Source organism: Ostrinia nubilalis, chromosome 1, assembly GCF_963855985.1.
Source record: "Ostrinia nubilalis chromosome 1, ilOstNubi1.1, whole genome shotgun sequence".
NCBI classification, from domain to species: Eukaryota; Metazoa; Arthropoda; class Insecta; order Lepidoptera; family Crambidae; genus Ostrinia; species Ostrinia nubilalis.
The window spans coordinates 3,445,460-3,469,407 of NC_087088.1; the positions used below are offsets into that span (position 1 = coordinate 3,445,460).

General features: G+C 35.1%; 1 protein-coding gene and 1 long non-coding RNA gene across 2 annotated transcripts in view; both read right to left on the reverse strand.

Moving 5' to 3' along the window:
* LOC135084163 (syndecan) overlaps positions 1–23,948 on the reverse strand; it is a 333,464-nt gene that overhangs the window by 204,420 nt on the left and 105,096 nt on the right. The gene's annotated exons all lie outside the window — the stretch shown is intronic.
* On the reverse strand, positions 23,152–23,671 carry LOC135075094 (uncharacterized). Its single transcript, XR_010257962.1, has 2 exons — positions 23,606–23,671; positions 23,152–23,425 (listed from the first exon to the last, which is right to left on the reverse strand). It is a non-coding gene; the product is annotated as an uncharacterized LOC135075094 (long non-coding RNA).

Here is a 23,948-nt window from a genome sequence, read left to right on the forward strand (position 1 = left end):
AAATATAATCCTTTTTAAAAAGCTTCCACCCCGCTCCCGAAATCTGACTACCTACCTACGGTTACTTCTAATATTAACTTTCAATTTTAACTTTTGATCGTGGTAGTAAATAATACGTAGTGCAAGTCATTTAAAAAAAAAAACAATTTTATAGCTCTCCGAGATACAATTTTAATTTTGGCCACGTAATGGTTCTTAATAAAATTTTGCTTTTAAAGGTACTTAAAAAGAGAAATATACTATCTGTGTCTGATACTTCGCACCAGTGGAAATTGTTCGAATATTTTTTCCCGTTTTCGTATCATTTTTCAATAATGCTCTGCCAATGGACCAATAGGAGGTCAAAGCCATCATAGCGTAATAGTACAATAGCCTTCCTCGATAAATCCAAAATCCAACACAAAAATATATTTTCTAATCGAACTATAAAAATGCTTTTTGTGAACTTTTGGTTGAACTAATCTCAGAAACTGCTCCTGTGGTATGCGCGTTCAACCAAAGAAACTCTTCAGCTTTTTATAGGTGTACCAGAATCTCATGGCAAATGGGGAAAATAAACTTTGTTGAGTGCAATACTGGGGAAATTGGATTAAACGATCTTGATACTATTTAATTTTTATTTATGACTAATATTAATGAACATGAAGTACGAATGCCTACCTATACATTTTAGGTATGTGTATGAAGAATGTTGTTATACATTGGGTTTTTAACATAGGAACATGTCTTGAAAAATAAGTAAACCGTATATTACTGTAAATAATTTTATTAAGTATCATACTTATAACTTATCACTTCATTCAGAACTAGAAAACGATTCTAAGATCTCCACTTGCATTTCTTGTTCTTTAAATAGATGATCAAGTTAAACAGGTATTAATATAATATAAATCGCTTTTTCAGTATTTCAATTACTCAAACTTGCTTGATGAAATCTTTTTCAATTTTCTTTACATGGTCATAACATTTTCACTATTCCTCTGCACCAATGCATGAAATACACCTGTAAACCCCGATAAAGCAGCTATTAGGTAAGAATAATATAAAAATAAACATAACCCTCCTTCTGACGCAGTTAGGTAATAAACTAAATGTAGGTAAGTATCAAAACATTTCACTCCAACTTACTGTCAACTCAACGACGCGCTTTAAAATCAAAGATTGACTTCGAATTATGCCTTATTTTGCAATACACTTTGAAAACAATATGACCTGCTTGACTTTTTTCGTCTTTTTCACAAAAATAACAAATAGGCATGAAGAGATTACAAAATTTCTGCAGCGGCTGACAGATCTCTTGATTTACTTTGACAGGTGACAATAAAGCCATAGACAATGGCCATATGAAAAACACACTTTTCCAATATTTTTGTTTGCTATGAGATTCTGGTACACCTATAATACCAGTAAAGATTATTTTAGCTTAACCGACATAGCGACCAAATTAGAACCGACCGGCATTAGAGCTCTCTAACCTCTACTCAACTACCGTGTGTGCTGACATTCGTATTGTTTTTGAACTAATCAGCCCCAGAGTGGGGTGTTAATTTAATCCTGTAACTTCGAGATTGGGGTAAAGGAGACGGGTTGAACTTCACCCCGACGAGTTAATTAGCCGGGAGACGACGTAACGAGTGCATTACGTTTGGGACACGTTTTATAATGGGAAAGTTTGAGTTGTTTGCTTCGTTCTTTTGTAATTACGTTGGGGGAAAGATTGCGAGAAGTTTTATTAAAATAGTGTTTGTTGACGTCGACGTCATTTTAATTTGATGCCTCGTGTGTTTTATGTTATGGCCAGTTGAAAATGTAAGTTTGAATCTCGCTAGGAGCAAAATGAAATGTTAGGTTTAATGTCCTTTACTTGATGTAAAGGTAATTTAGATGAAAGTAAAAAAAAGGATTTTCCTAAATATCCTACACGTTTCTCAAATCATGGTCACAACAGTGTTAGCGAGGGTAGTCGTGATCTGATACCAAACAAACTGGATGCTTGGCTTTCAGCTGCAAATGGTTGCTGCTTCCCGGATTATTGGTTCCCGCGGGATCACCACGGGCACTGTGAAAATACTCGGCACGTTATTGAAAATAATGGAAACTTATCAATTTCAATGTTACGTCATCTTGATGAATGAATTGCAGCAAGGAAATGAATCTTTCAATTCGTAATAGGTATAGTCAGCGTCAAGTAGTTCGTGACACGCAAAGTAGATAGCCAATAAGATCGCAACACGATTTTGTTACGATTGGGATAAGGTTGTTGTCAACTTTTTGGTCACTTTACGACGCATTATTTGATGCTGACTGTACCTAAATAATATTCATTCAAATATGTGTATATTTTGTGAGCTGTCGCGATTCTATGTGCGACTTGCTCTTCAACTCAGTCGGCTATATTGATTTTAAAGTACCTACAAATACGTGGGTTTCCAGGAAAAATTAACTGTTTATAGAAAATCATGCTTTGATTAACATAAAAATACAAATAAAATAGGTAAATATAATAAATTAATATAATCCCAACTAATATTATAAATGCGAAAGTAACTCTGTCTGTCTGTCTGTCTGTCTGTCTGTCTGTCTGTCTGTCTGTCTGTCTGTTACGCTTTCCCGCTTAAACCTCGCAACCGATTTTGATGAAATTTGGCATAGAGATAGTTTGAGTCCCGGGAAAGAACATAGGATAGTTTTTATCCCGGTTTTTGAAACAGGGACGCGCGCGATAAAGTTTTTCTGTGACAGACAAAATTCCACGCGGGCGAAGCCGCGGGCGGAAAGCTAGTTACCTATATAAAAATAAAAAAATTGCAACATACGATTGGACTGATATGTGACTTATTTGTAACGTAGTCCTATTGATAGTAAAGGTCTTGTTTGACTGTTTAGAAAATTTCAAAACACAAAAATCACAAACAGCTCTACCAACAAATCTTTGACGATATGACTTTATGCCTCGGAAGAAAATAACGTTCAAGATTTAAACCGTCGCAAAACAAACCGTTTTACCTGGCGCGAGCGGGAAATGGAATCTTCGCCGGTTTCCAGCTTGATCAGTTTAGCGGTTTTCCGCGTTTTATCGACGTATTTGCGCCGATTTTACCGATTTTACGCTAGTTCCAGAAAAATATGAGCTGTTTATACATGGTATAACCCTGTCTGATCCTAAGGATTTCTAGTGCCCAAATAAAATGTTTTGTTCGTCTCCACAAATCATAAACATAAACAACGGATATTTAAAATCAATTTATCCACATTGATTGTATTGTACATTGATTTTTTAGATGCTTGTTCTTGTTCATACCATACAAGTATTTTAGTAACAGAATCATCTAGTATTTAACAGGGGTTTTCACACCTCAGGTGAAATAAATTGATACTATACGGTAACTGTACACTTCCAATAATTATTGGACACTTTAAGGCTCATGTGGTCGCCCCCCAAGTAGCAACAGATTATCTTCATAAGGCATTGAAGATATCTTGAAGACTAGTAGCCTAATTCCAGCCGTTGTCTTGGCCAAGACAATAGTCGCACTCAAGAAATCTTGAAGTTATCCCCCAAGAGAATGGTAAGCAAAAAAGGGCACAATCCTTTGGAAATCAAAGAGACACAGTTAAGACAACGCTTAATGCAGACTTAAAACCTAATTAAGAGTGTAGTTTTAAGAATTTCTAAACAAGTACTATAAGATATCTAGTAGTATGACTGTAGACAAGGAAATAGAGTTGAAGATATCTTGAATACTTATTTAAGACTTATAATTATTTTTACAGCTAAGGTTTATTTAACTTCATGAAGAACTATGTAAGACACTTTTTATTAAAGAGGAACTTTAATTAGAAAACATTGTGATCTTTAACACTAAATTAACTTTAGATAAAGGTTAATGAAAATGGCGATTAAATTATTTTAATAACTAATTTATATTATGTCTAGTTGCATAGGAAATATAAAACGCATTGTGGTTTCTCGTGTAAAATCAATGGTTAATGTTATAAAACAGGAGGGCCTTGAAAAAAACCTAATAAGATCAATAAAATATTACGAAATTGCATTGTATAAAGAAAACTTTGAGGTTATAAAATTATATTTTATTTTATGCAAACGTTCTAAGACATTTATGCAACTAGAAAAACTGTAACAAAGACGTACTTCAATTTAAATGTCCTCTTGTTATGATATTATTGGTTAATTTTTGGTTTATTTTTTGTTACACATAGCTCATAATGGCGGTAATTCTAATTTGTCTTAATGTAGCAAGAGTATAGAAGATTTTGAATTTGTAAGTTTAGTTTTTTTTTTTTTTTTTTTTTTATCCACAACGAGGAAGCTCTTGACCTGTATCTCACCTGATTAAGAAAGAAAGAAAGTTAAGTTAAGTCTAGTTAAGAAAGAGTTGCGTCAATTTATACTTTACATAGTATTCGTTCAGAAACATTAGATTTAACTTACACTTAAAATTCACTTGATGAAGTATTACTTAAGTGCATGTGGTATCAAGTAGACCTTTAGTTTTATTGAGTTAAAACTAAATACATAGTTTTCATTCTGTCTTAGTCTTGCTAAATTATTGGTGCTGCTATACAGTAGAGAACAATTCATTTACTAACTTATTTATTAATTACATGATTTCTCCTTTGACTTTGTCCGTGTGGAAGTCGAAAATGGTTCTAATAGGATTTTTATTGTTTTTACGTTTTTAGTTTTGTTATAACATATAGGGGAAAGTTCGGTATATTGTACTGGCGGGTAAATTACACCACCCTCATATTTCGTGAAGTATTCTTTAAACTCTGTAATTGCTACACTCAGCGATAAGCAATTAAATTAATTGAATATCGGCCATATGATTTTTGCCGTATTATGAACACAAATGACGTATTTTATTGTGAAAAGTGTTTAATTGATTTTATGGAACTTTTAACGATTTGTAATTTTGTTAAATTTAATCATACAGTGTTTCTAATTTATTAAATGAGAAGCGTAAATTAGTGTGGATTACAAGTATTAGAAACATTTTTCGGTACTTATTATGTTAAGATTTTTTAAAAGTATCTACTGTCACCTAGTTAGTTAAATGGAAAATGTTTTCCTTTCAATAAAACTTGAAAATATAAGTAAAACTAATAATAACTGTGAAAGAATCATGAAAATATCTCTACAAATACAAAAGTTATAGGGCCCTAAAGTTGCGCATAATAAATATTCGCGCCATTTTGATCGGTGTAATCACGACAGTCATTCGGAGTACAAACAGTAAATCACCCCTGGTCCAGTGCTGTTGACAGAACTATTTTTTTAAATATAAGTAGTTTTTAATTTTTCAGCCAGGGTCACTCAAGATTCTTTCTTAGTAAAATTGTGTAACCTTTTTTGACATATCCAAGACCTGACCATATTATATAAAAATAAGAAAAAGACTGACATTATAGTGTCACTCTCGACAATGCGTTAGAGGTGGTAAGCATGGTGATTGAAACTTGAACAGGTGGCCTGACGTTACGGCACCGCCTATGTTTAATTCCACGCAAAAATATAGAGGTAATTTAAATAATTAATTTCTCAGCCATTTCTTGATGGATTTCAAAAATAACTTCACCGGCTTTTTATTTGGTCTATATTTTAATTCCATTCAGTTAAATCTAATATTTTCAACACCACGAAACTACTCCATTGTATAATAATCATGTTGTACCCAACTTCACCATACAATTTTGAAAATATTTTAGACAATATTTTATTTAGTAAATCATATTTGGAGTTTACTTATAATAGCATAATTTACTTATAAAGATTAATACAATAAGGTGCGCACGCCGCGGGCGTGCATTACTTTGAATTAATAGGCGTGATCCTGTTTTATCGAAATCGTCCCGTTAAGTGTATTTTTTCTCAAAATGTATTAATTCTAGTAAAAAAGTAATTAACTTAATCTTCAGAAAACTATTTCTAGTACAATAATCTTTAAAGAGTCCTAAATAAATCTACGAATACTTTATTTACTTTGCAACACTTAAATAATACTTCATCTATACTATTTAGTATTAAGTGAGCATACAAAAAATCATAATTTAGTAAAATAAGATTTTTTTAACTTAAGCTAAGAATAACTTAAGACCAAATTATCTCAAGAATACTTAACTTGGTTTTGGATATTCTTAATTTGCTTAAGTAGTGCTCGATGAAGAATATAAACTCTTAAAGAGAGAAATCTCTATCCTAAGTTTATTTGGTTTTAGCTTAAGTGTAAATTTAGATAGAGTTAAGACAAGTAAGATTTTGCCATTAATACCAATTGCTACTTGGGCCTTGATCTTGACAGTTATAGATGAATGGCGGCACTTAAAGCTGAACACCTTGGCATCTTATGTTACCGTAATAGATGCTATTTTCCAACAAAGAAATTACCTATAGTCTGAACGGCCGTTGACTGTAGTTGATGACTCTAGCTGTTCACTCGCTCGTATCAATTTCCGAAAGGCACTAGCAAACGCAAATATTTAGTAGAAAGAAAGTACTAAACTTGCCAAATTATTAGCAAATATTTTGAGGGTAATGAGCAGATGACAGCTTAAAACAATTTGGTGGAAGGCCAATGATAAAGTACCGCGGAACTGAAACAATCTCCACTAATTCCTGATATAAATTTGAGTATTTGGCAAAAGTTATTATTGCCAAATAATTAGACACTGAAAAATTAAAACTAAAAAGCGATTTACTTTAACAAAACCGGTAGCAGAGATTAACTGAACAAGTAAGTACATAAATAATTAGCTAACAACAAAAATATTTACCTACCTCTTAACTAAAGTTAACTTATTTTTAAAATGACTAAGTGTCCATTTTTTCAGCGTGCAATTTAAGCAAACATGCAAGAATCTGTAAGTCTAATACCAAAGTTAATACATTTAGATAAACATACTAATTATACCCACGTAAGATGCTCAGCTTATCTGGACAACTACCTTATCAATGATTTTTCAGTTCATTATGAAAGATCTCACGCATACGAAGTCACAGCTGAAAACTATAGAACCTTAAGTAATGTATAAAACTCATTTATTTAAACAAGTAGGCTTTTAAAAAGCATTTTTCACGTCCCAGTATTGCCTAGTATTATTATAAGATTTATTTCGCAATAAAAAGTATTGTCTTATATGAAACCGACTGTATAGCATAAACTAAGCATTCGTGAAACTTACCTACAAATGTAAACTGAATTCGTCGACCCATTCTGCATCAAAGTGAATACATAAAGCTAACATTGAAGAAAACCTGCTTAAAATGCACAACGTAATTTTACTTCGCATGCCATCTCGGATAGAATGTAGTCCTACGAGAACGTTTGTTTATATAATATTTTCAGAATAGGTAAAATCCGGACGATGGCACATCAAGGTAAACAGTGGCCTTTATGTAGTTGTGATAGAGGCGATTTTTCAATAAAAATTACTTGTCATATGTCACTCATCCCATACAAATTTTTTGTTGTGAAATAGGTTTTGACACTGCAAACAGGATGGCCGTGTGACCGTTAAAATTAAAACACGTATAGATGTATACTTAAACGGGATCCTACAAAAAACGGGATGTATCTGTGTTTAGCTAGTTCCGAGTCGAAGCTGCTCGCAAATGAGCTTTCGTTTTTCGCTATAATCGTATTTTCCTCATAATAGTACATGTTCGTAGGTTCAAAAGGGCTTAAAAACAAAAAAAAATGTTAAGATTCCCTTCATAAATGCCTTTGCAAAAAGGTCTAAAAAAACAAAAATCAGCATTAAAACAATCATGCACTTCGCACTACTTTATATTATTGTACCACCATATTTCCACCAAGGAACCCTAAAAGCATCGTGAGATCAGGTGCGGCGAGCACAATGCATGATTAATGCTAGCGGGCGCTTTTAACACGTCCCCTGCTACGCCCCGCAAGGACCATTCGCAAACAGAAATATGTGATAACAACAACCACTAAAGGAATTTGCCGGGAATGAAGCGTCATGTTTAGTAGTTTCGTTTTATTTGTCTATCTATCTTTTTATAACCGCCTTTGGGGTTCGTCGTTGAACATAGGCCTCCTCTTTAACCTTCCACCGACTTCTGTCCCTGGCCACTTGCATCCAGTATATTTCAGCTTCCTCTGCCGCGGGTGTTATTGCAGGGTCTCCACTCCAAGGTCTTTCGTTTTATTTGTATTATTATTTAAAAAAAGAAGAAAAACAATCATGGTGCCTCATTTTTACGTCAAGGCTAACAATATTACTGAGAAATAATGGTGGAACATTCATTACCATTCCCTACCGTAAACAATTATTTAAAGCTATTTGAACATGATGAACATTGAAAACCTTTAAAAATCAAAAATCATGAGGCTGGTGACACCATAAAAACCAGTGCAGTGTGTAACTCATCGTAAAAAAAAACTAAATTTTCAGTGGCTAATTAAAAACTTTTTATGTTGTTACTTTTGGCTCTTCTTTCTCAAAGCTTTTCGATGCCTTAAATGCCTTGTTTAGTGTAAAAATATGGTTCATTCACATAACAAATAATATGATTAACAAACGTATCCTTCCTAACACGTTGTTATGGTAGTTATCCCTCTCCCTTGGAACGCATCGGGGCAGTTCCGATGTCAGACAAACTTGTCCATAACTTTCACGGCAGACACGTTGTTAGTACCTTTAACTCCACGACAGATGTAATCTAAGTTTTAGATGGAATACCTACTGATGGGATAAAGGTTTTCTTGGCGACAGTTTTTTGTTTTTCGTTGAACTATCTTGGATTTTGTACGGTGAGTTACAAGGATGTGGCGAAAAATTCTAAGAAGCTTTTAGCACATTTAGCCATAACTAAGGAGTAAATTCAAGAAAATAAATGTATCTTAATATACCCCAATCTGTGTGTACAACTTACCTATTGTCTAATCACAAAATTAATAGTTACTTACCTCTTAATATCATGTCACGCAATATGTAGTTTATATCTGCGATCATACTCGTACTAAGTCCTTATTTACAAAGATTAGTTTGTTTAATTCTTATTGAAGACAGAGAAAATAATTCGTTAGATAATTAATTAGCTAATCCAATAAATGCCAGCATATTTATGATTATAGTGGTATCCTTACAATATCCCACCATTATAGGTACAAAGACATTTCAATTAAGTAAACTGAACTCACAGTGCGATCTATATCCCAATTTACATTCACTGCTTGTAAATGGAAATCGCCTTCAATTCCCCCGAATTCATGAATGAGCATCCTGAAATAGCTACTACGGGTAGTGGATTCAATTCCTGTACGTAGTACTAAAGGCCAAACCACACTATAAGTTATGGGTCAGCTTAGTATACTCAATCAGGAGTTGTAAACAACAACAAAATACAAGTATTGGTTTTGGCATGAACTACAATCGACTAATTTAAGTTTTGGAAGGATAATTTTTAGAGAGTTTAAATCATAAGAAGGGTCTAACTTTGGCTACAGAAAATTGCAATAAAATGAAATGAATTTATTTCTTAAAGTGAATCTTAAATCAATTTGTTTTTACCCGACTGCGCCACTCGTTTATTTTATAGTTTGGCAATTAATTATAGATCATACAGAATTAAACAGCTTTTTCTTCTTTAATTTTTAAGTTAAGTTTGAAGGCCAAAATTATATTATAAGACATTTTGTGCATACTATCCGTTCGCTTTAAGTTTGCCGCTGGCGATATGACGTCACTCGAAGGGAAGCGTCTATAACTTTATCAAACTATATTTAAAATATTTTTTATTTATTATTATTGATAAAAAATCTGTATTTGCGTAAAATAAGACACATTAATTGCGTTTAATCACTAACTAATTGCGTTTAATCGCGGTTGGGGGAGAAGACGCGCATTCCACGGACCGGCAAACTTAGCGCGAACGGGTAGTCAGGCCCCTCTTTCCCACTGGGCACTTTGGGCACGTGCCCAAGGCCCCGCGACCGAGGGGGCCCCCATCTGCTAATAAGACCTTTTTCCAGATGATAAGGGCCTAGGGTTGCCGGCTTTAGCCCCCCCGTGACATGTCTGGCCAAATGAGCACAGAGTCCGGCTTTTGTGTTTAAGGACCTGGCAACCCTATAAGGGCCCCCCTTAATCCTTAAATGGCCAGGGCCCCTAGTAGGTTAAAGACGGCCCTGCGGGTAGTATAGCTTTGCCTTCTAATAGCGAGCTAAGACCAGCTTCAATGTTCGCTATGCGGTCTTACCCCAAGTCTTAGACGGTAGTACCACAACGGGCATTGTTGTCCGTAATACCTAGCCTCCGTAGATTTATTTGCCTTATGAATATTAAAATCTCGAAATTGAGAGAGCTCTCAAATATCTCCAACACTTTGTTCCAGACTGGGAATGACGCTGCGATAATGAACTCTTGAGAATAGTTTGTTTCTGTAGAATAAATTAAAATAAATACCACTTGGATAAAACAGTTCGCTGAAATTGTTCGGAGTTGGCGATAGTAGGGTAGTCTGTGCTTCAAGTTTGATGTTTATTAACTTTGAGACTGACTGGAGTGGAAATATCAACAAAGTAGAATGGAAATAATTTCGAAATTGCAACTTTTGAACAATTTGGACCAATTAAAACGTTTGTTGCAATCACTCTAGTAAATTAAATCAATTTTGGCGAGAAAGTGAAGCGTAATGATTGGAATTTTGTTTAGTTGAATAACCAAAATAATGTGACTTTATCCTATTTGTTAACGTGTTACCGATTAGGTATCGGTCGATTCTTCATACAAATTAACATCGGGCCTAACTATCGGCCAACTCAAAATCGGTGGTCTGCGCCTAGGCTATGTTTTGGTTTTAAGAAGTCGGCGTGATTTATCCATTAGTTCCACATCTTTATAAAATGACGTTAATTTAATTCGACACTGGGGATACATCTCGAAGCTATTTTTTAATATATCGGGGCAAATCCGTTCAACGAAAGCGACTTAACCTGACAAGTCCCTCGACATTGTTATCACCCTGCACAAATCCTAGCGAAAAGGTAACTAATGCTTATCACATTACGTTGCACATTTGCCTGCATCCCAAGATTTGTCTTCGTCAACGTAGCATGATAGCATCCCATTCATCACTGGATCCCAACCCGACTCTGAACCGGCGATATACTCGTATACAGTATCATCGTTAAAGTTTACGCTATATTCATCGAAATAAGGTCTAAATTCAGCTGCAGATTTTTGGAATACACAGTTACACGATTCGGACACAACTAGCGTTAAGTTTAACACTATTTGTGTCCAATAAGTATTCGACCGACCTCTGTGTTGAAAAGTCAAAATGGTCACTACGGTTAATTACTACACTGAGCTTAATTAAAGAAAATAATAATATGGACCATATTTAACTGTCACAAAACTGAAGTAATTTGGAACGTCTAGACGTTAAATTAATTATATTTATTTTGCTTGAAATTGTTAATTTTATTCAGATTATGTTTCATGGATTCTGACAATCGAAGTTGTAATATTGATAAAACATTGTTGTTTTAATTATAAACCAGGGAATTAAATAATTGGCCTATTGCTAATGGGTTAAACAGACACAAATGTGTGTTTAACCCAGATAGTAATTCCCAATTAAGTTTTCATTATTTTAATTATTATTATTTACTATTTTTGTAGGTAACCTAAGTCATACAAAAATATTGACGAACCTTAATGAGATTGATACATGTTTGTATCAATGATTCATTTGCAATCGACATTTGATTCATATTCACGATCACAAAAACAAAATAATTAGTTAATTAAGTATTTGTAAGTAGATAAAATGTACCAATTTGATAATATAGGTATTAAGGTCAACTAATGACCTTTGATCTCAGCATAAACTGAAAATATAAAGGTCGGATACATACCGGACAGACTTTATTATGTTTGTGATGCGACAAAACGCCACTGTACTGGCAACAGTCCAACTTGGAATTAGGCTCGGCCAGTAAAAAACGTCTGCCAATTGCCAGACCGATGCGTTTTGGCGATGATAAGCCACACATAACTCACAGTTTTTGGAAGCGTGAAAGTTTTCGGATCGCAACAATTCCGAAAGTTTGACAACTTTTAATAAAATACTGCACGGATATAAAACTTTTAGACGATATTTTACAATGATTTACATAGTTTTTTTGTAATTTGGTTTTGATACTGCGTGAAAATAAATACCATTTTAAGCATTGCAGCATAACGATATTTACACTAGCCTACTCGTTAACTAGGTTTTGTCGTTAATTGTAGTTTTTATTTTTAGTTTTATAACAACACTAGCGGCCGCCCGCGACTTCGTACACGCGGATCCCGTTTTACCCCCTTAGGGGTGGAGTTTCGTAAAATCCTTCTTAGCGAATGCCTACGTCATAACATCTACCTGCATGCCAAATTTCAGCCCAATCCATCCAGTGGTTTGGGCTGTGCGTTGATAGATCACTATGTCAGTTAGTTAGTCACATTTGAGTTGTTATTTAATTAAATTTAGATAAAGCGTGCTGTTGCAAGATAAACTTGCCAGCAAAATAATTAATGAAATTCCAATGCTCTCATCGCATAATTATTTTTACTATCAAACAGAATTATGGAACAGATCAATCATACATAGTATTGAAGATTGTTTATAAAGACGGCAAACGAAATCAATACACGAGTTGTTATGTAATAACTATAACAACTTAATTGACGTTACAGATATCGCTCTGTGATTGAGTTTATGAGAGACAAACAGATAAACAGTCGGCGATTGTGGTATCTCGTGACAGGTTGACTTTGAAGTTACATTTAGGTCTAAGTTTATCACGAACGCGATATAGTATGTGCCCTGTAGATTTTGTAAATTCGCCTCAATTGAAGAATGAACTTTTAGGATAATATCAGCACGGTATGGCAAACAAGTCAGTTGGCAACTATTATAAACCGAGTTACCGCAGTATCTTTCACAGCTTGCCAACCGCTATTCATATTATTGCATTTTTCTTTAAAATAGGTACTCGTAAATAGCTAATTAAAAGAAGACATAAGTTTGTCGTTTATTTTTAGATAGTAATTCGTCCGTCTTCAAAAATATAGCGACATCCTATATTTTCATACATATTCTACGAATAGGAATAGCGAAACACTGTTGTGACAGAATAATATCATGAATAGTAGGTAGCTATGGCAATTGATTGATGGTGTCATTGTGTGACATGTCTTTTTGTGCTTGCTCCAATTCTTATAATAGCGTGGACCAACCATAACCATATTTTATAACCTTACTTTGCCATTTCTTCCCATCCAGATAATAGAGTTTCATCATCATCAGGTCGTCCAGTCTCTACTGTAGTAACACAACCCTCTCCAATTCACCATACGCATAGGGACGATTTGGCTTATACTCCCTACACTGGTCAGAGGGTTGGTGAGGCCCTACACTTCCCACGCTGGCCACGCCGGCGGCGGTTTGAACATATTTTCATCATCATCATCATCATCATTTCAGCGATAGGACATCCACGATAAAGATATTTATTTACATAAACATGTGTGAAAAACATATTACAGAGCAATATGAGTTGGTCTTACAATTTTATCAATGTAACAACATGTTTTACCAAGATATTGGCATGTAAAATATATGTCAAGGCGGAATGACAATAATAATTTATTCATTCATAATCTATAATAACAGAACATAATTATGATAATAATTGATAAATAATATTAAAATTAAGTAGGTATATTTAAGAACATAGAAATTTGTCAAAATTTGTCATTCAAGAAATCTTGTACATTATAATAGGCAGAATATTATTTAATTGTGTTGAATGACTTCCATAATGACCGATTAGTAGCGGCCTGCATCCAGCGCCTTCTCTACCTTGTTTAAACAATGAATAGAATTTAACTTGTGTGAATTATCCAAATTCCCCAATATTCCAACAATCGGTCCCTTAAACGACCCATAATGTCGCGTCAGCGGAAGTTTTGGGCTATCAATTGAATACATCTCACCTTGATGGGCGCAATTATCCCCCAACGAAAAAGGCAGGTGTAATCGCCCACTACTTTGCGAAGCCGTTAACGCCGCAATCAAGCAAACGAGCGGTGTTTAGCTAAGAGCTAGGTATTTGACCAAAGTGCGTGAAACTAGAAGCAGATTGGCAGTATAAAGGTTGATAATTTGCGGCATTTATTTTATTGGCTCCAAATATTAAAAGTACGGCTACAAGACACAAGACTCCCCCTGCAACAAGGTAAATTCTTCTATTTATAATGCAATGGTCACCGCGTCGCGCTATAAACTTTGGAGTATGCTATTGCTATGAGCTGGTAAAATTAGATTTTGCCACTCTCATAATACTTATTTGAAATTTATTTGTAACTGCAATTCATGCAAAGAATAGTCGTTCTTTATAGTGTCATAATACCTATGTAGGTAAAAGTTATTTTCTCGTAAATAAAAATAATGAAATCGTATATCAGAAAATAGCAGATGGTTTTCCGTCTAAAAATCAGAATACCTACATTATTCGCGAACGAAACTCCAATGCAGCTAGCTCATTATCATACTGAGGCACCGGACAGGACTTCCCTCACAAAATTAGCATATTCCTTCCTCTGTCCCTCGTTTATTTTTCCTTACAATCTTTTGTTTCAGCCTTTTTTCTGCAATTACTCTTTAGGTACGTAAGTAGTCGGCGACGTCTTAAGATGTAAGAGAAAGATTCCAATTAATCTTTTTCTTTAGCAAAGATGCGAAACGATTATGGCCCAAAATCAATATAAGGCTTAGAATTACATAAGATTTTATGAAACATTCAATCAATTGGCACAATTTTGAAGAGCAATTAACACAAAGTAAGACCATAGCTTAACTGACCGTACGGCGTACTCTAGCTGTAAAATGAAACTGTAATGCTGAATGCTTGAATGGCGATATATTACTATGTAATACGTATCTTTACCCAGCCTCACCTTAAAAATAAGTACAATACCTTACTTTTAAATAAGTACTTAGCCACTCTACTACAGATATTTGGTTACATTTTTCGAAGTACCAAAACCAAAACACACTTAATTTAAGCCAATATCGTCGATACGCATTTATCCAAATCGGTCAGAAACTCGTTTAGTCAAATGAGGAACCCATGCACGTCCCATTGCTATGGGGAGTCCGGACTATTACCCTTTTTGCTGACCCATCGGATATTTGCGGTTGCTTACAATAAAGGTATTACGTTTTATTGTTTTCTTACAAAATATCGCATTCCCTTTTGCCTTAGGCCAAATAAAAGGTTTGTGTTACAAAGTGCTGCGTGAAACAAAAATAACTCACACGCGTTGTTTTGAATAAAATACAATGTTATATCTTATTTAAAGGAGATGGGTAGGGCTATAGATTTAACCGCCGGCTGTACGTATATTTTTGTCAGTTATCCCTGTTCTCTTTTACGCCTTGTGAGAAATAGAAGCCATCGTTCGAATCATAATAATACATCGAAATTCTATAATGCAATTTAAAGTTGATCGATGGAAGTTTATGCCGATCAATTAAATCGATTTGTCTGATTAGGTAGCGCAAAGTAGGAGATCGTAATATTTGGTAATCCTTGGGAAAAATTATGTCTAACAACAGCCTACAACTGATGATGATGATCTTATGGCTTATACCATTTATTTATTCTGACAACCATGCTCACCCTTTTATCTTTCGCTTACCTATCTTATCTTACGCTTGCACAAAATCAAGACGCTGCTTCTCGACATAACTGATATTGTTTTGCTATCTTTCAACAATCATCTTTCCACCTTCATTATCTTACAGCATAACTTTTGTCAATCATCTTCCTTCTTCATCCTAGTATGACTATCTGGAAATCATTCTCGCTCTGTCTTATGCTTTGAGCCAGAGCAAGACGGAGGGTCCATAGATTTATGCGGACCGTAACCCAGCAGCTGTTGCCCGCTAGAACGACCTGGGACGGCACGCTAAGTGTAATGGCTATTCATTTTCTCCCAAGCACTCGATATTAGTGTTCCTTACGCATTCACTGGAAACGATCATTAAGTGACAGCCTTTATTCAGTGTTTTGAAACGTGACTGTGTTAGATTACCTACTACTACTATTTCTATTTATTTATATTAACCGGCAGACAGTGGTGACTGAGTTTGTTGCGGCGCTTCTTCTCAGCATTTGCCAAATGTTGGTCTCGAAGCGCTGGTAGGGTAAAAAGATTATGAGACATGTAGAGGCTCCTTAAGAGCATATGACGATTTGTAAGAACTATTTATTAGTCTAAACAAATAAAGAAATTTTGACTTTGACTTTGACTTATCTTTTATTCACGGCACAGAAAATATAATGTTAAGACCTCTGAGTTTGAGTTTGTTGCGGCGCTTCTTCTCAGCACTTGCCAAATGTTTGTCTCGAAGCGCTGGTAGGGCAAAAAAAGAATTAGACGTGTATAGGCTCCTTAAGAGCATTTGACGATTTGTAAGTACTAATTTAATTAGTCTACAGCTACACAAATTAAGATAATTTTATTTTGATTTGATTTTAAAGGATCGAATAAGAACGTAATCATCTGTAATAATGTAGCTTTGAGTCTTTGTTACCGAATAAAATTATTTACTTTCTTTCTTTGTGCGAGTTATTTCTAAAAGTATCACGTAAGTAAATGGACGGGTCCGTGGCCGAGTCCCCCAGTTTTCGACGCACCCGTGGTCGACGCCCCCGGTCAGTTAAATTCGATTTGAAGCAATTTTTCATCAAATGTACAGTCAGGCACAAAAATGTTTATAAACGAATAAATATTTATTAGGCCAGTAGAATTAAACACAAAAATGAATCTAATGAAATGAAAATAATTCCTACAAAAGTTTTTTGTTTCTTACTACTGCTGGTTTTGGGTTAAAATTTTGCTCCCAGATTGCATAAATAGCGTCAAACATGCATAGTTTAGTATAATAATTAGCTTGAGAAACTTTTTTCGTTGACTGTACTTAGTGCAAAAGCCGAAAAAAATATGATTTTAAATTTATTTAAATCGGGGGCGTCCACCACGGGTGCGTCAAATACTGGGGGACTCGGCCACGGACCCAAAATGGACGCCCCCTAATAGCGCGTAATTGAGTTTAGATCAATGATTTCAACAAATTGAAGCTACATACAACAATATAAATCGCCATAAGGGGTAATGAGCAGACATATATCACACAGCTAAATACCAAGCACGTTTTAGTAATGAGCAGGGAAAATAGTAGAGGTAAGGTACCCTTAAGTGTGTTGTCGGTTAAATTAGGGAAGCCGTGTTACCTTATTTACGACAAGACATTTTGTATAATTGCGTAGTGTCACCCGTCAGACTCAGAATGTGCCCAAAACGCGAATTTAAGGGCTCTTATTTATTCATAGCTGTGCCCTCGCTCTCAGGAACGCGATTTGCGCGCCCTCTATGCATTTTTGATGAATATTTCGTTTGAGAATGTCAAGTTTCATATCTCTTTGACTGAAACCGAAGATGTTTCGTTTTAAAATGCCTTTGAGTAGGTCTCGTTAAAAATGAGGTATCGTCTTCGCAAATGCTGCATATTTGTAACATGATACTTGTGAAAAGTCAAGCATATGAACCTGCTTGTTTAACTTTTTAGTTTTCAAAATTCCAAAGATGGATCTACAACAATAAATTCCTTCTTATAGTCTCACACAGCGTTGCCAGACGTCCCGATTTTGGCGGGACGTCCCGATTTTTAAATCAAATTTAAATGTCCCGCGCGGGACAGGCTGGGTCCCGCTTTTCGGAGAGAACTCGACCGTACGTGGCGTACGTACTAAATCTGATTTAAAATATTTTTTTTTTGTGAAAATACATTTTGTATGGCTACTTTTGCTATCTATTGTCACGTAATTGTAATCCCATCAAAAACAATACTTGTCAAAAAAACCAAGTCTCGCAACTCAGTTGTTCTACGGTAAAAAGTTGTGAGATCCATGTAATACCAAGTCCAGGCCAGGAAATCTTTAACGTTTTACATAAATTATTGACTTGGCCATCGCACTAAATAATTTAATTTACACGTGTTTTCATGCGATGGCCAAGTCAATATATTTATGTAAAACGTTAAAGATTTCCTGGCCTGGACTTGGTATTACATGGATCTCACAACTTTTTACCGTAGAACAACTGAGTTGCGAGACTTGGTTTTTTTGACAAGTATTGTTTTTGATGGGATCTCATTTCTTTTTGTATTTTGTAGACAGCAGTTATGTATCTAGAAAACTGGACCGAAATTGAAAAATTTTACTCGACTTGGCGGTTGCACTACCGTGCCCCCAAATATTTTAGTTTTTCCTTGATTCATACACCAAACACTACTTATATTCCAAATTTGAAGCTTCTAGGTCTGCTAGAAGTGCCTTAGAGTTTTGATGATCGGTGAGTCAGTCAGTGAGTCAGTGAGTGACAAAATTAAGTAACTTTGACCCGTTATAATTCTTAAACTACTGGTTCAAATTGAATGAAATTTTAAATATACCGTGTCTTTACAATGCCTGCATAGCTAATGAAAATTCAGCCTTCTAGTTTTATCCACAACGAAGTTACAGGCGGTCGAAAATGGCCTGAATTGCTTCGAGAAAAGGATGGTACGGCTGTGCCGCTTTTTTGCTCGACTTGGTGGGGGCACTGCCGTGCCCCCAGATTTTAAGTCAAATAAAAAGATAAATATTTGAAAACCTTTGATTATAATACGTTTTTTTACTATGTCCCGCTTCTGACGGAAGAATCCCGCTATTTTCACTCAAAAAGTACCAAAGTCCCGACTTGGCAAAAAAAAAAAACTGGCAACGCTGGTCACTCTCACATGACACAAAATAACTTTTGCAATCATACGGGAGTCGAATCCGCTATGGCGCCTTACGTAGATACTCAGGATTTGATACGTTCAGGTATGAATGTATTAAACGTGGCCTAACTTGCAAATGGACCATATAAGAATTTACATAACCACAAAATCAATTTCTAACACCTTTAACTATAAAATTATTAAACAGATGAGATAGGTAAAAGCGCTGTCTTCAATAAGGAAATGTGTCAAAAATACATTTGACAGATGAATCTGTCACTGTCAAGCGTGACAACATGAAAACGAAAAGGACACTCGTAAACAAAATGCTTACGAATTTTAAGATGTTTTCTTTCAAAATATATCGTAAACCGGTGTTTTAAATGCGGATCCTTTATGTGAATTTAATGAAAGAGCGAGAGAGATAAGTTCCCTTTTGTGTTAGTAATTACAGGTTCAATGGAGGGTGAAATAAAATATCGGGAGGCTTGCTTACGTCTTAAACGGTTTCGGGTTCAATTTTATTTCCCAAATTAAAGTCTATTGAATCTTGATATATTTTGGAGTTGAGTGTACTTGTCATTAATTTACGTTTTCTTTATAATTTGAAATACTTGTGAAATTACTTCAATAATAAAAAAAAAAACATGGTAAGGTCGAGTATGAAAAATACTTATTATAGAAGACAAAAAAATATAATGTCAGAAATTTACAATACAGGCTCTATTGTGCCGTTCTTTAACTAGTTATTTAAATTTTGTAGTAAATAAAAATATTACTATCGTGTCTCTTATTCTAACTAATCGTTAGAATAGTTACATAAGAAAAAAACCTAATTATTCAAAATTTCTTCCTCAAAAACATTTAAAAGTAGGTTATATACAATATTTTCCTACTTCTAAAACGTTGATAAAAATCTCCATAACATATCAAACAAGAGTTAAGGTGTTAATAACGGCTAATATGTTGAACGTACATACATTTGTGTTAATGTTGATGCGCTCAGTCTATCGCCAGTCTGGACATCAAAGGGCAGACAAACAAAACTTTACCGGAAAGCCACTAATACCACACCACAGCTCTACAAAAGCAGTCAATTTATTTTTCATACCGATGTAACAAAAACAAAGCATTTCAGTTTTGCAAAAATACATATAAAACCTGCTGGTTCCTATACCTACGTAGCATGCACAAAAACAAAATTCTTAGAATTAATATCGATTTTAGATTAATATCGCCTAAAATGTTACGACAAAATTATGTCATTTGATGCTGGTAAAGCTAATCCCATCAAAAACAATACTTGTCAAAAAAAAACAAGTCTCGCAACTCAGTTGTTCTACGGTAAAAAGTTGTGAGATCCATGTAATACCAAGTCCAGGCCAGGAAATCTTTAACGTTTTACTTAAATATATTGACTTGGCCATCGCACTAAATAATTTAATTTACACGTGTTTTCATGCGATGGCCAAGTCAATATATTTATGTAAAACGTTAAAGATTTTCTGGCCTGGACTTGGTATTACATGGATCTCACAACTTTTTACCGTAGAACAACTGAGTTGCGAGACTTGGTTTTTTTGACAAGTATTGTTTTTGATGGGATTTCATTTCTTTTTGTATTTTGTAGACAGCAGTTATGTATCTAGAAAACTGGACCGAAATTGAAAAATTTTACTCGACTTGGCGGTTGCACTACCGTGCCCCCAAATCTCATTTCTTTTTGTATTTTGTAGACAGCAGTTATGTATCTAGAAAACTGGACCGAAATTGAAAAATTTTACTCGACTTGGCGGTTGCACTACCGTGCCCCCAAATATTTTAGTTTTTTCTTGATTCATACACCAAACACTACTTATATTCCAAATTTGAAGCTTCTAGGTCTGCTAGAAGTGCCTTAGAGTTTTGATGATCGGTGAGTCAGTGAGTGACAAAATTAAGTAACTTTGACCCGTTATAATTCTTAAACTACTGGTTCAAATTGAATGAAATTTTAAATATACCGTGTCTTTACAATGCCTGCATAGCTAATGAAAATTCAGCCTTCTAGTTTTATCCACAACGAAGTTACAGGCAGTCGAAAATGGCCTGAATTGCTTCGAGAAAAGGATGGTACGGCCGTGCCGCTTTTTTGCTCGACTTGGTGGGGGCACTGCCGTGCCCCCAGATCTGCACATTTCGAAGAAGAAACAGCCATTTTATATTTTCCTATAAAATCAATATGTGCTGGCTCACTTCCCCATACATGGACATGACCACAGTCACATGGTATGTTTACGAGCTGTCGTCGGCACTCGCGACGTGTCGAATGAGCGCTTCCTCGGTCGGCCATTAAAGGCAAGTGCAACGCATATAAGCTATTTTAGAAAGGCAACGAGACTGCTGCTTAAACGCTGTAAATCTTTGTTATAGCACAAGGATAAGCTGGAGAGGTCGTGGGCATAGTTCAAATCGAATAATTTATTTGAATAACTTATGTGGATTATAGATATATTCTGTGATTAAAGATGGTAAAAGAGTACATCTGTGGCCACCTGTCTAGGATCCGATCGATTCCCAGCCGGGGCAACATTTTCTGCTCGATTTGGTTCGACGGTAGGGCTTGTTGTATGTGCCTTGGTTTCCTAAGTACCACCACCTTATTCAAGTCTGTCACCATAATAGCATTGTTGTGTTTTGGCAGTGAGAAGTAAGATGGCTAAGTTAAGAATTCCGGGTGAAACTCACTTCCACCTTCGGCCTGATCATCGCTTTATCAGCTGAGGTGCAGGTCAAGATTTTGAGAGCCCGTTGTAGATTAAAAAAAAAACACATTAATCCTGTATTATTGTAGCTCACCTTGCTGCTTGTAATACTTAAATGTATTTATAACTAATCTTACAGAACTAAAGGTGAGTATAGACTAGACTAAATGCTTTAAATTTACTTGTAACAGAACAATGAGCCGCTCTATGAAATATTCTAGTGTTCATCTTTTCACGATTCCAACGTCGTATATTTTACTTGTATTGTAATATTCGTAAGAACATTACATTACATAGAAATGCTCTAGTCTTTACTCACCTTAAAACATATGGCTATGACCTTTATAGTCAATACCCTTCGTGAAGGTAATTGTGTATTGTTTTCATTAGCGTCGTAATCTGATAATCACCGGTCCGGGTATGTCAGTGTTCCCTAAGTAATTCGAACTCGTGACCTTTGTGAGAGAACAGGTGTTTAAGTCCTTCGAAGTGAGGAGACCATACGACTTGACTCTGACGAGTTTTACTCTATCAATACTAATTTAGAGTTTAACAAATCGAATTACATGTAGATTGCAACGATTTTTGTACCTACTAAGCCGCAGAATTTTGACTTCCCTCGTGTAAATTTCGATTTGTCACAGACTTAGGTACTTTAACACGCGTTCGATCCCCTTTCAAGGACTTGAATAAAAGCCATCCCCTGTTTTTCTTTAGCTTTCAGATTACATTTCAACACAATCGGTTCAGTGGCTGAAGCTTGATAACTGATAAGGTAACAAGTGGATATAGTTTATTTAATTTACCTTTTAATTAACACACAGCATTATTAATTCGAATAATTCTCCTTCAAAATACCTAACTCTCGTACCTACTTAGGCTGAATTGCACCACCTAACATTTGACCGTAACTATAACGATAACCGGTGTTTTTTGTATGGAGTTTGACAGATTTTTGACGTTTGTTTAAGTCAAAGTAAAATGGTGCAACCTAGCCTTATTTACCCACGGCAAATTCCCACATTAACATGGCGAATGGTAAACCTACTCGGGTCCCTGATCCGCATTCGGCCGCGAGATTAGTCCTAAGACCACACTTAGTTGTTGCCACAATAACTGTCACTTAGTTTATTCACAAGACGTAGCTAAAAGGGTTAGGCTAAGCTAGAAATAACAAAGGCGACGTGAAACGACGTTTTAAGTTTAATTTATTATCTTTTCTTCTGCCCGCTCTGAAAATAACGACTGACAATAAGCAGTTTTTTTACAAGCTTTATATTGACTTCACTTGTTAGTATGTGTGGGACAAATCTTGCAACTGAATTTAAGACCACTTCTCCTCAACCGACTGAGCTGAAAGGGTTATGCCCACTTAGTATGGGACCTTTGGCCTGAGGTGGACAGACATTACAGCATGTAATTTGTTATTTATTAAGTAGTCTATACCAGTAAGAAACAGAATATAAATATAATTTTGTATCCAAGTCCTTAAAAAAATTTTTTTTTGCTTAAGACTAGAAAGGTTAGAAGCAAAACAAAACACCATTTTTTATTATTATTATTATTTTAATCTGACTCATGGGTCAACAAAATATTGTCTAGGAACTAGGCAGGTGGAAATACATGTTCCTGATACCTTGCCCAGCTCAAAAACCACAAAATTGTCATAACATGAGCACAGCAACCTACTGTTATTCGGCCAATATAAGGGCAAATGAATCCTCGTCCCATCATGTGTTTGTTGGGGCTCCACAGCATGTGTAGCAGCTCGATCAGCTCACTGCCATCAGGGATGACATATTTGGTCAGATCCCCGCAGCTGAAACAAAGAAATTAATTATGGTATCATTCAAATTCATTCTTTAAGATGTTGAGATATGATGTCAAATTTTTATCTATCAGTAAAACGTATTTGTATAGAAAAAAATATACACTGTTCAAATATATCAAGCCAATGTCTTTAATAAAATATAATGAAAATAATTATGAAAAAACTTACTTGACGAGGTGAAATCTGTTCCATTATTACATTATTTTCGAATATGTGATTCTCTTTCCGTGTTAACTTAATATGCAGTCTATGGAACGTATTTGTAACAAAGATAATCCACGTTAACTGTGACCAGTGCTAGTGGTTGCTTCTTCATTTGAAATATTATTTGTCCTTGATTGGTGCAGAGCCACACCGTGGCCACGGTCCAACATGAGTGACAACATACACTGCTGTTATCAATCTAAAAAAAAAAGGTTTTATTAGGATTATGGTAATCTACGGTAAAGGTAGTTGATCAAATACATTGTAAAAGGTATTCAACAAGTCCACACGCTCATTCAATAACTTA